The sequence below is a fragment of the Cryptomeria japonica genome, unplaced genomic scaffold (assembly GCF_030272615.1).
Source record: "Cryptomeria japonica unplaced genomic scaffold, Sugi_1.0 HiC_scaffold_202, whole genome shotgun sequence".
Taxonomy (NCBI): domain Eukaryota; kingdom Viridiplantae; phylum Streptophyta; class Pinopsida; order Cupressales; family Cupressaceae; genus Cryptomeria; species Cryptomeria japonica.
The window spans coordinates 182,501-197,500 of NW_026729024.1; the positions used below are offsets into that span (position 1 = coordinate 182,501).

The window sequence follows — 15,000 nt, forward strand, 5'->3', positions numbered from 1 at the left end:
CGCGTGCACCTTCGCCGGGGTGGGCACCTTGGTGTGCAGACCTTGGCTGGGTTGCGCGCCCTGGTGGGCACCATGGTGCGCACCAAGGAGCGCTCCGAAGTGTGCTCCAAGGTGCGGCCTGCACGAAGTCGGAGCCCGGTTTGCCCCGGGTGTGCACCTCGGGTGGGCACCTTGGTGCGCATGCCTTGCCTGGGCTACGCACCAGGGCGGGCTCAAGATGGCACCCGCGTTCCTTTTTTTTCACTATCTTTCAAAACGGAAATTTTAAAATCTCATTTTTTTTTGCCTTTTTCTGGAAATTAGTGAAGGCAGCGCATCAAAGGTGCGCACCTCGCTGCCCACCACGGTGCGCAACGCCGGTGGGCACCCGGGAGTGCTTCGAAGTGTGCTCCAAGGTGCTGCGTGCACGTTGTCGGAGCCCGGTTTGCCCCGGGTGCGCACCTCGCGTGCACCTTCGTCGGGGTGGGCACCTTGGCTGGGTTTGCCCCGGCTGCGCTCCGAAGCGGGGTTATTGGAGCGCCGCCTCTTTTTTTGTCGGAGCGTTTGGTGGGGTTTCTCGCATTGGCTCTTCCGAGGCCCGGTTGCCACCCTGGCGCGCACGAAGTCGGAAGTAGGGTTAATTGCCCGGGTGCGCACCTTTGCCAGGGTGGGCACCTTACCTGGGCTGCGCACCAGGGCGGGCTCAAGATGGCACGCGCGTTCCATTTTTTTCACTATCTTTCAAAACGGAAATTTTAAAATCTCCTTTTTTTTTTGCCTTTTCTGGAAATTAGTGAAGGCAGCGCATCAAAGGTGCGCACCTCGCTGCCCACCTTGGTGTGCTCTGAGGTGCGCACCCGGGAGCGCTACGAAGTGTGCTCCAAGGTGCGGCGTGCACGTTGTCGGAGCCCGGTTTGCCCCGGGTGCGCACCTCGCCTGCACCTTGGCCGGGGTGGGCACCTTGGCTGGGTTTGCCCAGGGTGCGCTCCGAAGCGGGGTTACTGGAGCGCCCCCTCTTTTTTTGTCAGAGCGTTTGGTGGGGTTTCTCGCATTGGCTCTTCCCAGGCCCGGTTGTTGGGTGCGCTCCCACCCTGGCGCGCGCGAAGTTGGAAGTTGGGTTAATTGCCCGGGCGCGCACCTTCGCCAGGGTGGGCACCTTGGTGCGCACACCTTGGCTGGGCTGCGCACCAGGGCGGGCTCAAGATGGCACCAGCATTCCCTTTTTCTCACTATCTTTCAAAACGGAAATTTTAAAATCTCGTTTTTTTTTTGCCTTTTATGGAAATTAGTGAAGGCATCGCATCAAAGGTGCGCACCTCGCTGCCCACCTTGGTGTGCTCCGAGGTGCCCACCACGGTGCGCAACGCCGGTGCGAACCCGGGAGCGCCCCGATGTGTGCTCCAAGGTGCGGCGTGCACGAAGTCGGACCCCGGTTTGCCCCGGGTGCGCACCTCGCGTGCACCTTGGTGCGCACACCTTGGCTGGGTTGCACGGCCTGGTGGGCACCATGGTGCGCACCAAGGAGCGCTCCGAAGTGTGCTCCAAGGTGCGGCGTGCACGAAGTCGGAGCCCGGTTTGCCCCGGGTACGCACCTCGCGTGCACCTTCGCCGGGGTGGGCACCTCGGCTGGGTTGCGCGCCCTGGTGCGCACCAAGGAGCGCTCCGAAGTGTGCTCCAAGGTGCGGCGTGCACGAAGTCGGAGCCCGGTTTGCCCCGGGTGCGCACCTTCGCCGCGGTGCGCACCATGGCGTGCACGAAGTCGGAGCCCGGTTTGCCCCGGGTGCGCACCTCGCGTGCACCTTCGGCGGGGTTGCGCGCCCTGGTGGGCACCATGGTGCGCACCAAGGAGCGCTCCGAAGTGTGCTCCAAGGTGCGGCGTGCACGAAGTCGGAGCCCGGTTTGCCCCGGGTGCGCACCTCGCGTGCACCTTCGGCGGGGTTGCGCGCCCTGGTGGGCACCATGGTGCGCACCAAGGAGCGCTCCGAAGTGTGCTCCAAGGTGCGGCGTGCACGAAGTCGGAGCCCGGTTTGCCCCGGGTGCGCACCTCGCGTGCACCTTCGCCGCGGTGGGCACCATGGCGTGCACGAAGTCGGAGCCCGGTTTGCCCCGGGTGCGCACCTCGCGTGCACCTTCGCCGGGGTGGGCACCTCGGCTGGGTTGCGCGCCCTGGTGCGCACCAAGGAGCGCTCCGAAGTGTGCTCCAAGGTGCGGCGTGCACGAAGTCGGAGCCCGGTTTGCCCCGGGTGCGCACCTCGCGTGCACCTTCGCCAGGGTGGGCACCTCGGTGCGCACACCTTCTCAATGTTTTCTTGCCTTTTCTGGAAATTGGTGAAGGCAGCGCATCAAAGGTGCGCACCTCGGTGTGCTCCGAGGTGCGAACCCGAGAGCGCTCCGAGGTGCCCACGAAGTCGAAAGTCGGGTTAATTGCATTGTTTTCCCCGGGTGCGCTCCGAGGTGCGCAACATCGGCGCGCACCAAGGAGGGCTCCGAAGTGTGCTCCAAGGTGCGCACGATGGCGTGCACCTCTGGTGCGCACGATTCGGAGCTCGGTTTGACCGGGGTGCGCACACCTTGGCTGGGTTGCGCACCTTTTGTGCGCTCCAAGGTGCGCACGAAGTCGGAGCTCGGTTTGCCCCGGGTGCGCACCTTCGCCAGGGTGCGCACCTTGATGCGCACGCCTTGGCTGGGCTGCGCACCTTGGTGGGCGCCATGGTGCGCACCTTTCGTGCGCTCCAAGGTGCGCACGAAGTCGGAGCTCGGTTTGCCCCGGGTGCGCACCTTGGTGGGCGCCATGGTGCACTCCGAGGTGCCCAAGATTGGTGCGCACCAAGGAGCGCTCCGAAGTGCGCTCCAAGGTGCGCGCGAAGTCGAAAGTTGGGTTAATTGTCCGGTTTGCCTCGGGTGCGCACCTTGCGTGCACCTTCGCCAGGGTGGGCGCCTTGGTGCGCACACCTTGGCTGGGCTGCGCACACCTTGGCACCCGCGTTTCCTTCATTTTAAATTTTTTTTTTTTACAATCTCTCAAGTGGGAAATTCTATAATCTCAACTTTTTTTGCCTTTTCAGGAAACTTTTGAATGGAGCGCATCATTGGTGCGCTCCGAAGTGTGCTCCAAAGCTCTCTCCAGCTGCGTGCACCTGCCCCGGCCGCGCACCCGGCCCCGCCCAGCTTCGCTCACCTGTCCCGGGCGTCTGGTGCGGAACCTTAGAGTAAGAAACATCACCGTGCACCTTGGCCAACGTGCGCGACTCGACCGAGCGCGCACTGGCCGAGGTGCACACCGATTTCACCTGGGTGCGCGCGCAGCACCTCGGGCGCACCGGGGTGCGCGCACAACGCCCGGGTTGCACCGTGGCCTGTGTGCTCGGGGCGCCTCGGGTGCGCGCTCGGTGTCGCCCCCGCGCGCGCGGTAGTGCGGGCAGCGCACCCCGGCCCGGCCCGGCCCCGACGAGAACGCAAACGGGCAAAAGGTTTATTCAAATAGCATTGCGACGCCCGGCGAAAAACTAAAAAAGGGTGCAACACCGGGACTTCCCGGGAGGTCACCCATCCCAGTACTACTCCGGCCCAAGCGCGCTTAACTGCGGAGTTCTGATGGGATCCGGTGCACTAACGCTGGTATGATCGCACCCGTTATGAGCTTGTCGCAGTGTGTACTTAGCAAACCGCGACCCACGTGCGAATCCACCCCGGCCACCCACCCCCGTCGAGGTGCACACCCTCCCTCGCGAAGTGCGCCCCGTTCGCCAAGTGTGAGCCCTGCCCGGGTGCGCGCACCTTGCTAGGGCGTCGGGTGTGCACCCGGCCCGGCCTACGTGCGTGCACCTGGAGGGGGCGTCGTGTGCGTGCAGTGTCCCGTCTGCAACGCGGTGCCCACACACCACCTCGGGCGCAACGACCTGCGCTCACATGTGGGCCGAGTGCACCTTGGTGCATGTTCGGGGCGCCTCGGGTGCACGCTCGATCTTGCCCCGGTGCACCAAGGCGCTCGGTTTGCCCCGGGTGCGCACTTGGTGCAAGGTGGGCACCCAAAATAGGGATCAAGCACCAAAACACAAGTTTCGGGATGCAAAATGGGACCCAAGGACCACAAATGCGTTCCAAGACCCATGATGGGTCCACGAGAACAAAAATGTGTTCCGAGACTTAATAAACAAATATTGGGTTTTAGGAGAAGAAACATGCTCTGATGCCCAAAACGAGAATCGACCCCGAAAAGGCCACAGGCCAAAAGTGGGATGCGAGACAAAAAAAAATGGGACCCGAGGACCAAAATTGGGTTCCCAGGTCGAAGACAGGGCAACCGGACAAGAAACGACCTCTAAGGCTCGAAATGAGTCCCGACGACTAAAACTTGACAAGAAGCACCCATCAGGCACCCAACTCGACACCCATGGGATGCCGACCCACCCGGGCTTCCACCTAGCACACCTTGGCACCCACCCACCCTCGCACCCAACCTCGCACCCAACTTAGCACCTTTGAACCCACATTGGCACTCACCCTGACCCTGGCACCTTGGAACCCACATTGGCACTCACCTTGACCCTGGCACCCACCTTTGCACTCACCTTGGGACCCACCCTGGCTCCCACCTCGGCACCCACCCAGACACCCACCTTGGTTCCTTGGCACCCACCTTGGATCCTTGGCACCCACCCCGACACCCACCTTGGCACGCAACTTGGCTACTTGCCACCCACCTTGGCTCCTTGACGCCCACCCCGACAACCACCCCGTGACCTACCCTGGCTAGGGTTGGTGCACACCCACCCTGGTGCCCACCTTGGCACCCACCCTATGACCCACCTTGGCACGCACCTTAGTACCCACCCCGTTACCCACCCTAGGACCCACCCCGTGACCCACCTTGGCCAGGGTGGGTGCACCCACCCTGGTGCCCACCTTGGCACCCACCCATCCTAGCACCCAGCCTGTGACCGGGCTTGGAACCCAACCTTGCACCCGCACCCGTCTTGGCCAGTGTGGGTGCGCACCCATCCTGGCACCCACGTTGTGACACACCCTTTAACCCACGCACCCTAGCACCCACGTTGGCACCCACCTTGGAACCCAACCTAGCAACTTGGCACCCACCCCGTGACCCACCTTGGCATCCACCATAGCAGTCGCCGACTTGGCACCCACCTCGGCACCCACCTTGACACTTGTGGACCCACCTTGCCACTCACCCTAGCATCGACCCATCCTAGCACCCACCCTGGCACCTTTGCACCCTAGCACTCACCCATCCTAGCACCTAACCTGTGACCCACCTTGACACTCACCCTCGCACCCACCTTGGAACCCAACCTAGCACCCACCCACCCTGACACCAACCCTAGCACCTACCCACCCTTGCACCCACCCTGTGACCCATCTTGGCACCCACCCATCCTACCACTCAACCTATCACCCACCTTCTCACCCACCTTGGCATCCACCTTAGCACCCACCCACACTGGCACCTTGGCACCCACCTCGGGCAAGGTGGGTGCACACCCACCCTGGCACCCAATTTAGAACCCACCGAGCATGTTACCCACCTTGGCACCCACATTGCAGCCCACCCTAGTACCCACCCTATGACCCACATTGGCATCCACACCCTAGCACCCAGGCACCTCGACACCCGCCTTGACACCCACCCTAGCACTGAACCTGTGACCCACCTTGGAACTCACCCTAGAACCCACCCACCCTGTGAACCACCTTGGCATCCACCTTAGCACCCACCCACCTTGGCACCCACTCTAGCACTCACCCATCCTAACACCCAACTTGTTACCCACCTTGGCACCCGCCCTCGCGTCCACCTTGAAACCCACCCTAGCACCCACCCACGCAGGAGCCCACCTTGGCACCCAACCTAACACCCACGCATCCTGGCACCCAACTTGTGACCCACCTTGGAACCCACCCTAGTACCCACCTTTGAACCCACTATATCACCAACCCACCTTGGCACCCACCCTATGACCCTCTTTGGAATCCACCCTAGCACGCACCCACCCTGGCACCCACCATGGAGCGCACCCTAGCACCCACCCACCTCGGCACGCACCTCAACACCCACCTTGGTGTGCGCACTGCGCCAACCTCTCAAAGACCCTATGTGGTGCGCTCCAAAGTGTACACCTTTGGTGCGCTCCAAGGTGCGCACCTTTGGTGCACACCGAGGTGCACACCAAAGTGTGCACCGAGGTGAGCACCAAAGTGCACTCCAGGGTGCACACCAAGGCGTGCACCTTTGGTGCGGTCAATGCAAACGAATTCGGAAGTTGGGGTCGATGTCCTAATCGCTGCTGCAGACTACACGTATGAGAATCGGACAAATAGCTTTATATAGGGGAGGTGTTGCGTTTGATGGGTCGACTCCCCTGGTTGTGTGCACTGCACCAACTTCAAAGACCCTGTCTTGTTTAAGAAGTCAAAAGTTGGGGTGGATGTCCTAATCATTGCTGCAGTCTACGCATGTATGAGAATCAGACAAATAGCTTATATAGGGGAGGTGTTGCATTCGGTGGGTTGACTCCCCTGGTTGTGCGCACTGCGCCAACCTCAAAGACCCCGCATAGCAGAAGAAGTCGGAAGTCGGATTTTGGTGAGCACCAAGGCGTGCACCTTTGGTGCGGTCAACGCAGACGAATTCAGAAGTTGGGGTGGATGTCCTAATCGTTGTTGCAGGCTACACATGTATGAGAATCAGACAAATAGCTTATATAGGGGAGGTGTTGGGTTTGATGGGTCAACTCCCTTGGTTGTGCGCATTACGCCAACCTCAAAGACCTTGTTTTCGTTAAGAAGTCAAAAGTTGGGGTCAATGTCCTAATGGCTCCTGCAGGCTACACATGTATGAGAATCGGACAAATAGCTTATATAGGGGAGGTGTTGGGTTTGATGGGTCGACTCCCCTGGTTGTGCGCATTACGTCAACCTCAAAGACCTTGTTTTCGTTAAGAAGTCAAAAGTTGGGGTCGATGTCCTAATTGCTCCTGTAGACTACACATGTATGAGAATCAGACAAATAGCTTATATAGGGGAGGTGTTGGGTTTGATGGGTTGACTCCCCTAGTTGTTCGCATTACACCAACCTCAAAGACCTTGTTTTCGTTTAGAAGCCGAAAGTTGGGGTCGATGTCCTAATTGCTCCTGCAGGCTACGCATGTATGAGAATCAGACAAATAGCTTATATAGGGGAGGTGTTGGGTTTGATGGGTCGACTCCCCTGGTTGTGCGCATTGCGCCAACCTCAAAGACCCTGCATTGCGGATGAAGTCGAAAGTCAGAGTTTGGTGTGCTACAAGGTGTGGTCGAAGGTGCTCACCTAGGTGTGCACCTTTGGAGCACAGGAAAAGTGCCCTCCAAAAGTGCGCACCTTTGGAGTGCACAAAAGTGCCCTCCAAAAGTGCGCACCTTTGGAGCGCAGAAAAGTGCCCTCCAAAAGTGCGCACCTTTGGAGCGCAGAAAAGTGCCCTCCAAAAAGTGCCCTCCAAAAGTGCGCACCTTTGGAGCGCAGAAAAGTGCCCTCCAAAAAGTGCCCTCCAAAAGTGCGCACCTTTGGAGCGCAGAAAAGTGCCCTCCAAAAAGTGCCCTCCAAAAGTGCGCACCTTTGGAGCGCAGAAAAGTGCCCTCCAAAAAGTGCCCTCCAAAAGTGCGCACCTTTGGAGCGCAGAAAAGTGCCCTCCAAAAAGTGCCCTCCAAAAGTGCGCACCTTTGGAGCGCAGAAAAGTGCCCTCCAAAAAGTGCCCTCCAAAAGTGCGCACCTTTGGAGCGCAGAAAAGTGCCCTCCAAAAAGTGCCCTCCAAAAGTGCGCACCTTTGGAGCGCAGAAAAGTGCCCTCCAAAAAGTGCCCTCCAAAAGTGCGCACCTTTGGAGCGCAGAAAAGTGCCCTCCAAAAAGTGCCCTCCAAAAGTGCGCACCTTTGGAGCGCAGAAAAGTGCCCTCCAAAAGTGCGCACTTTTGGTGCGCACCAAGGCGCTGGTTCGGTCGTTGCAGGCGAGTTCGGAAGTTGGGGTCGATGTCCTGAGCGGAGGTGCAAACTACACAGGTGTCGGAATCGGACAAATAGCTTATATAGGGGAGGTGTATGCTTCGATGGGTCGACTCCCCAGGTTGAGCGCACCGCGCCAACCTCAAAGACCCTACGGTATGGATGAAGTCGGAAGTTGGGTCCGATGACCGATTCGATTAGTAGGTATGCTCATGAGGTCGGAATTTGGGTCCGATGACCTGCCATGTGCAGGAAGGCGAATGTTGACACTGTGCGTTGCAAGGTGCACACCAAGGCGCTGGTGCGGTCTTTTTAGTCGAGTTCGGAAGTTGGGGTCGATGTCCTGATCGGAGGTGCAAGCTACACAGGTGTGGGAATCGGACAAATAGCTTATATAGGGGAGGTGTATGCTTCGTTGGGTCGACTCCCCGGGTTGAGCGCACCGCGCCAACCTCAAAGACCCTACGGTATGGATGAAGTCGGAAGTTGGGTCCGATGACCGATTCGATATGTAGGCATACTCGCGAGGTCGGAATTTGGGTCCGATGACCTGCCACGTGCAGGAAGGCGAATGTTGGCACTGTGCGTTGCAAGGTGCGCACCAAGGCGCTGGTTCGGTCGTTGGAGGCGAGTTCGGAAGTTGGGGTCGATGTCTTGATCGGAGGTGCAAACTACACAGGTGTGGGAATCGGACAAATAGCTTATATAGGGGAGGTGTATGCTTCGTTGGGTCGACTCCCCGGGTTGAGCGCACCGCGCCAACCTCAAAGACCCTACGGTATGGATGAAGTCGGAAGTTGGGTCCGATGACCGATTCGATATGTAGGCATACTCGCGAGGTCGGAATTTGGGTCCGATGACCTGCCATGTGCAGGAAGGCGAATGTTGGGACTGTGCGTCGCAAGGTGCGCACCAAGGCGCTGGTGCCGTCGTTGCAGTCGAGTTCGGAAGTTGGGGTCGATGTCCTGGTCAGAGGTGCAAACTACACAGGTGTGGGAATCGGACAAATAGCTTATATAGGGGAGGTGTATGCTTCGATGGGTCGACTCCCTGGGTTGAGCGCACCGCGCCAACCTCAAAGACCCTACAGTATGGATGAAGTCGGAAGTTGGGTCCGATGACCGATTCGATACGTAGGCATATTGGCGAGGTCTGAATTTGTGTCCGATGACCTGCCATGCGCAGGAAGGCGGAATTTGGGTCCGATGACCGAGTTGATGGCGTGCCATGCGCAGAAAGGCGGAATTTGGGTCCGATGACCGAGTTGATGTTGATGGCCCGCCATGCACAGGAAGGCGGAATTTGGGTCCGATGACCGATTTGAAGGCGTGCCATACGCAAAAAGGCGGAGTTTGGGTCCGATGACCGAGTTGATATTGATGGCCCGCCATGCGCAGGAAGGCGGAATTTGGGTCCGATGACCTGACATACGCATGGAGTCCGACTCGGGGGCCGATGTTCGATTCGATGACTTGCATTGTGGGTAAAGTCGGAAGTTGTGGTCTTTGACCCGATTCGATGACCAGACTTCGGCTGCTTGAGAATCGGACAAATAACTTATATAGGGGAGGTAGTGTTCTCGAGCATCCTCCCCCCGTGCCCGTTTATGTCGATTGATGCTGGTGCTCGACTGGTTGGAGCGCTCGGATGCAAAAATCTTGCACCAGGATTTATCGATTGTGATGGACACGGCAAGTCTCCTGATTGCTATGCAGGAGCTCATCGTGAATCTCTATGCGGCCTTGGTATGGACTCGACCTGCGGAATGGTTCGGCAATGGTAGTCGCTCCAACACGTCCTTGCAATGGCCACAGAGGTGATTCGACTAGAGCTCCAGTCTAGCTTTTGGGTTGCTTGGCGGACTGGTATAGCCGCGATCGAGTTCCGGCCATGAACGTTTTAGATAGCTCTTGGGCTTTCTGGGACGGAAGTCGGAAGTTTGGGCTGTTGTCCGATTTGATGACCATTCTTCGGATGTGTGAGAATCGGACAAATAACTTATATAGGGGACTGTGTTGTCTCACGCAGCCCCCTCCGTGCCCCTCTATCTCGACCGATGTTGGTGCTTGAAAGGGTTGGGATCGCTCGGATTTATAAACGTGCACCACCATTTGTCGAGTGTGAGGGACGCGGCAGGTCTCCTAAATGCTATGCGGGCGCTCTCTGAGAATCTCTATCCGGCCTCGACACAGACTAGTCTTGCTGAATGGTTTGGCACTGGTAGTCGATCCAACACGTCGTTGTTGTGGCCGCCTAGGCGATTCGATTCGAGCCCCCGTCTAGCTTTTGGGTTGCTTGGCGGATTTTGCCCTATCCGCAAGTGAGCTCGGTCCCTAAACGTTCGAGAAACCCGATTGCTATGCGCCGACTCTCTTTCTTGCGAGCCTCCATCTAGCTTTTGGGTCTCTACGGAACGGAAGTCGGAATCTGGGACCGTTGTTTGATTCGACGAGGCAGACTACGGTTGTGCGAGAATCGGACAAATAACTTATATAGGGGAGGTGTTGACTGGAGCATTCTCCCCCGTGCCCCTCTAACTCGACCAATGCTGGCGCTCGAACGGTGGTAGCGCTCGGATTTTCATTGAGCGCCAGCATTGGTCGATTTAGAGGGGCATGCGAGATTCCCGAATGCTATGCGAGGGCTCTAACGGAAATGTCTATTGGTTTCGGTATGGATGCAATTGCGAGTGGTTCGGCAAAGGTAGTCGTTCCGATGCGTCCATGTCGTGGCCAAATCGATAATTCGATTTGAGCCCTCGTATAGCATTTGGGTCTCTCGATGTGATTCCGCATTCCAGTCCCTTTGGGCACTGCTTGAGCCGCATCCCAGGGGGTTCCCTTCCCAATAATCTGCCTCGCAACCCGATTGCTATGCGGTGAGGCTCCTCGGCCGCCTCGGAACTATCTGTGTATCAGACGCATCGCGGGATAAGGGGTTGGCAACGGTAGTCGCCCCAAGCGCGTCCGATGCTTGGACCATTCCGAGGCGGCCCTGAAGCCTCTTCCGTCTAGCCGTTGGGTCCTTCTCGCCGCATCCCTCGCCTCGCACCCCGATTGCTATGCGGTGAGGCTCCTCGGCCGCCTCGGAACTATCTGTGTATCGGACGCGTCGCGGGATAAGGGGTTGTCACTGGTAGTCGCCCCAAGCGCGTCCGATGCTTGGACCATTCCGAGGCGGCCCTGAAGCCTCTTCCGTCTAGCCGTTGGGTCCTTCTCGCCGCATCCCTCGCCTCGCACCCCGATTGCTATGCGGTGAGGCTCCTCGGCCGCCTCGGAACTATCTGTGTATCGGACGCGTCGCGGGATAAGGGGTTGTCATTGGTAGTCGCCCCAAGCGCGTCCGATGCTTGGACCATTCCGAGGCGGCCCTGAAGCCTCTTCCGTCTAGCCGTTGGGTCCTTCTCGCCGCATCCCTCGCCTCGCACCCCGATTGCTATGCGGTGAGGCTCCTCGGCCGCCTCGGAACTATCTGTGTATCGGACGCGTCGCGGGATAAGGGGTTGTCACTGGTAGTCGCCCCAAGCGCGTCCGATGCTTGGACCATTCCGAGGCGGCCCTGAAGCCTCTTCCGTCTAGCCGTTGGGTCCTTCTCGCCGCATCCCTCGCCTCGCACCCCGATTGCTATGCGGTGAGGCTCCTCGGCCGCCTCGGAACTATCTGTGTATCGGACGCGTCGCGGGATAAGGGGTTGTCACTGGTAGTCGCCCCAAGCGCGTTCGATGCTTGGACCATTCCGAGGCGGCCCTGAAGCCTCTTCCGTCTAGCCGTTGGGTCCTTCTCGCCGCATCCCTCGCCTCGCACCCCGATTGCTATGCGGTGAGGCTCCTCGGCCGCCTTGGAACTATCTGTGTATCGGACGCGTCGCGGGATAAGGGGTTGTCACTGGTAGTCGCCCCAAGCGCGTCCGATGCTTGGACCATTCCGAGGCGGACCCGAAGCCTCTTCCGTCTAGCCGTTGGGTCCTTCTCGCCGCATCCTTCGCCTCGCACCCCGATTGCTATGCGGTGAGGCTCCTCGGCCGCCTCGGAACTATCTGTGTATCGGACGCGTCGCGGGATAAGGGGTTGTCACTGGTAGTCGCCCCAAGCGCGTCCGATGCTTGGACCATTCCGAGGCGGACCCGAAGCCTCTTCCGTCTAGCCGTTGGGTCCTTCTCGCCGCATCCCTCGCCTCGCACCCCGATTGCTATGCGGTGAGGCTCCTCGGCCGCCTTGGAACTATCTGTGTATCGGACGCGTCGCGGGATAAGGGGTTGTCACTGGTAGTCGCCCCAAGCGCGTCCGATGCTTGGACCATTCCGAGGCGGACCCGAAGCCTCTTCCGTCTAGCCGTTGGGTCCTTCTCGCCGCATCCCTCGCCTCGCACCCCGATTGCTATGCGGTGAGGCTCCTCGGCCGCCTTGGAACTATCTGTGTATCGGACGCGTCGCGGGATAAGGGGTTGTCACTGGTAGTCGCCCCAAGCGCGTCCGATGCTTGGACCATTCCGAGGCGGACCCGAAGCCTCTTCCGTCTAGCCGTTGGGTCCTTCTCGCCGCATCCCTCGCCTCGCACCCCGATTGCTATGCGGTGAGGCTCCTCGGCCGCCTTGGAACTATCTGTGTATCGGACGCGTCGCGGGATAAGGGGTTGTCACTGGTAGTCGCCCCAAGCGCGTCCGATGCTTGGACCATTCCGAGGCGGCCCCGAAGCCTCTTCCGTGTAGCCGTTGGGTCCTTCTCGCCGCATCCCTCGCCTCGCACCCCGATTGCTATGCGGTGAGGCTCCTCGGCCGCCTTGGAACTATCTGTGTATCGGACGCGTCGCGGGATAAGGGGTTGTCACTGGTAGTCGCCCCAAGCGCGTCCGATGCTTGGACCATTCCGAGGCGGCCCCGAAGCCTCTTCCGTGTAGCCGTTGGGTCCTTCTCGCCGCATCCCTCGCCTCGCACCCCGATTGCTATGCGGTGAGGCTCCTCGGCCGCCTTGGAACTATCTGTGTATCGGACGCGTCGCGGGATAAGGGGTTGTCACTGGTAGTCGCCCCAAGCGCGTCCGATGCTTGGACCATTCCGAGGCGGACCTGAAGCCTCTTCCCTCTAGCCGTTGGGGCTTTCTCGCCGCATCCCTCGCCTCGCACCCCGATTGCTATGCTGTGAGGCTCCTCGGCCGCCTTGGAACTATCTGTGTATCGGACGCATCGCGGGATAAGGGGTTGGCAGTGGTAGTCGCCCCAAGCGCATCCGATGCTTGGACCATTCCGAGGCGGCCCTGCAGCCTCTTCCGTCTAGCCGTTGGGGCCATCTCGCCGCATCCCCCACCTCGCACCACGATTGCTATGCGGTGAGGCTCCTTGGCCGCCTCGGAACTATCTGTGTATCGGACGCATCGCGGGATAAGGGGTTGTCACTGGTAGTCGCCCCAAGCGCGTCCGATGCTTGGACTATTCCGAGGCGGCCCTGCAGCCTCTTCCGTCTAGCCGTTGGGGCCATCTCGCTGCATCCCCCACCTCCTCGGCCGCCTCGGAACTATCTGTGTATCGGACGCATCGCGGGATAAGGGGTTGGCAGTGGTAGTCGCCCCAAGCGCGTCCGATGCTTGGACTATTCCGAGGCAGCCCTGCAGCCTCTTCCGTCTAGCCTTTGGGGCCATCTCGCCGCATCCCTCGCCTCGCACCCCGATTGCTATGCGGTGAGGCTCCTCGGCCGCCTGGGAACTATCTTCGTATCGGACGCATCGCGGGATAAGGGGTTGTCACTGGTAGTCGCCCCAAGCGCGTCCGATGCTTGGACTATTCCGAGGCGGCCCTGTGGCCTCTTCCGTCTAGCCGTTGGGGCCATCTCGCCGCATCCCCCACCTCGCACCCCGATTGCTATGCGGTGAGGCTCTTCGGCCGCCTTGGAACTATCTTCGTATCGGACGCATCGCGGGATAAGGGGTTGTCACTGGTAGTGGCCCCAAGCGCGTCCGATGCTTGGACTATTCCGAGGCGGCCCTGCAGCCTCTTCCGTCTAGCCGTTGGGGCCATCTCGCCGCATCCCCCACCTCGCACCCCGATTGCTATGCGGTGAGGCTCCTCGGCCGCCTTGGAACTATCTTCGTATCGGACGCATCGCGGGATAAGGGGTTGTCACTGGTAGTCGCCCCAAGCGCGTCCGATGCTTGGACTATTCCGACGCGGCCCTGTGGCCTCTTCCGTCTAGCCGTTGGGGCCATCTCGCCGCATCCCCCACCTCGCACCCCGATTGCTATGCGGTGAGGCTCCTCGGCCGCCTTGGAACCATCTTCGTATCGGACGCATCGCGGGATAGGGGGCTGTCACTGGTAGTCGCCCCAAGCGTGTCCGATGCTTGGACCATTCCTAGGCGGCCCTGAAGCCTCTTCCGTCTAGCCGTTGGGGCCTTCCCGCCCCATCCCTCGCCTCGCACCCCCGATTGCTATGCGGTGAGGCTCCTCGGCCGCCTTGGAACCATCTGTGTATCGGACGCATCGCGGGATAAGGGGTTGGCACTGGCAGTCGCCCCAAGCGCGTCCGATGCTTGGACCATTCCGAGGTGGCCCTGAAGCCTCTTCCGTCTAGCCGTTGGGGCCTTCCCGCCCCATCCCTCGCCTCGCACCCCGATTGATATGCGGTGAGGCTCCTCGGCCGCCTTGGAACTATCTGTGTATCGGACGCATCGCGGGATAAGGGGTTGGCACTGGTAGTCGTCCCAATCGCATCCGATGCTTGGACCATTCCGAGGCGGCCCTGCAGCCTCTTCCGTTTAGCCGTCGGGGCCTTCCCGCCGCATCCCTCGCCTCGCATCCCGATTCCTATGCGGTGAGTCTTCTCGGCCGCCGCGGAACTATACCTGTTATTGCTACTGCATCCTTCGGCTGGTAACCTCCTCTGCCGCCTTGGAACGTTCTCTTTGTCGGACGCGTCGCGGGATAAGGGGTTGGCACTGGTAGTCGCCCCAAGCGCGCCCGATGCATAGACCGCTCCGAGTCGACCTTGCTTTCAGCCTCTCACATGCATAGACCTCTCTGAGTCGACCCTGCAGCCTCTC

The 15,000-nt window shown here is 59.9% G+C and overlaps 1 non-coding gene across 1 annotated transcript; it reads right to left on the reverse strand.

Moving 5' to 3' along the window:
- Positions 1-3,492: 3,492 nt before the first annotated feature.
- On the reverse strand, positions 3,493-3,611 carry LOC131868319 (5S ribosomal RNA). The gene has a single exon (XR_009366785.1). It is a non-coding gene; the product is annotated as a 5S ribosomal RNA (ribosomal RNA).
- Positions 3,612-15,000: the final 11,389 nt, after the last annotated feature.